We start from the raw sequence: 737 nt of genomic DNA on the forward strand, positions 1-737 counted from the left end.
CGTTTCTTTACCGTTTTTACCGTTTCTTTACCGTTCTTTACTGTTTCACTCCCGTTATTTACCGTTTCTTTACCGTTTCTTTACCGTTTCATTACCGTTTTTTACCGTTTCATACCGTTTCTTTACCATTCTTTACCGTTTCTTTACCGTTTCATTACCGTTTCTTTACCGTTTTTTACCGTTTCATACCGTTTCTTTACCATTCTTTATCGTTTCTTTACGTGACCTTTGATATGTATAATAAATTTTATTATAATATTTTACTTTTTATTATAATGTTACATTTATCGATTATATTAGTAAATTTTATGTGAAATTATTACAATAAATGTTGTGTGCTACCTTACTATTATCGGCCGACTGTTTCTCATTTTTATCCTCCCTCAGTATTCGCGATAATGCCCACCCGCTATCGCGTTCCTGGAATTCCTCCAACGATGCTAATGTAGGCTCAAGGATGCGTCGCTCGTACCAATCCTCTAAGTTGGGTTTGGAAAAGAGTTCAGAAATTGGGAGTACAACCTGAGAACTTCAACATTTTCCTTCACTCCGCGTTGTTTATTCCCCGCAAACCGAGTTCTCTGTCACGCAAAAACTGTACCATCGATATCTTTCTTGATCTTGCCTCCATTTTAGCCGATCAATTTGTTGCACGTGTCCCGTATCTGTTGCTGCTTGGATCTCGACTGAACTATGCGCTGATGTAATACTTATGATTTTATATGTTTCAAAACCTG

The sequence above is a fragment of the Odontomachus brunneus genome, unplaced genomic scaffold, assembly GCF_010583005.1.
Source record: "Odontomachus brunneus isolate Ranch 3 - 2012 unplaced genomic scaffold, Obru_v1 Obru_scaffold_223, whole genome shotgun sequence".
NCBI classification, from domain to species: Eukaryota; Metazoa; Arthropoda; class Insecta; order Hymenoptera; family Formicidae; genus Odontomachus; species Odontomachus brunneus.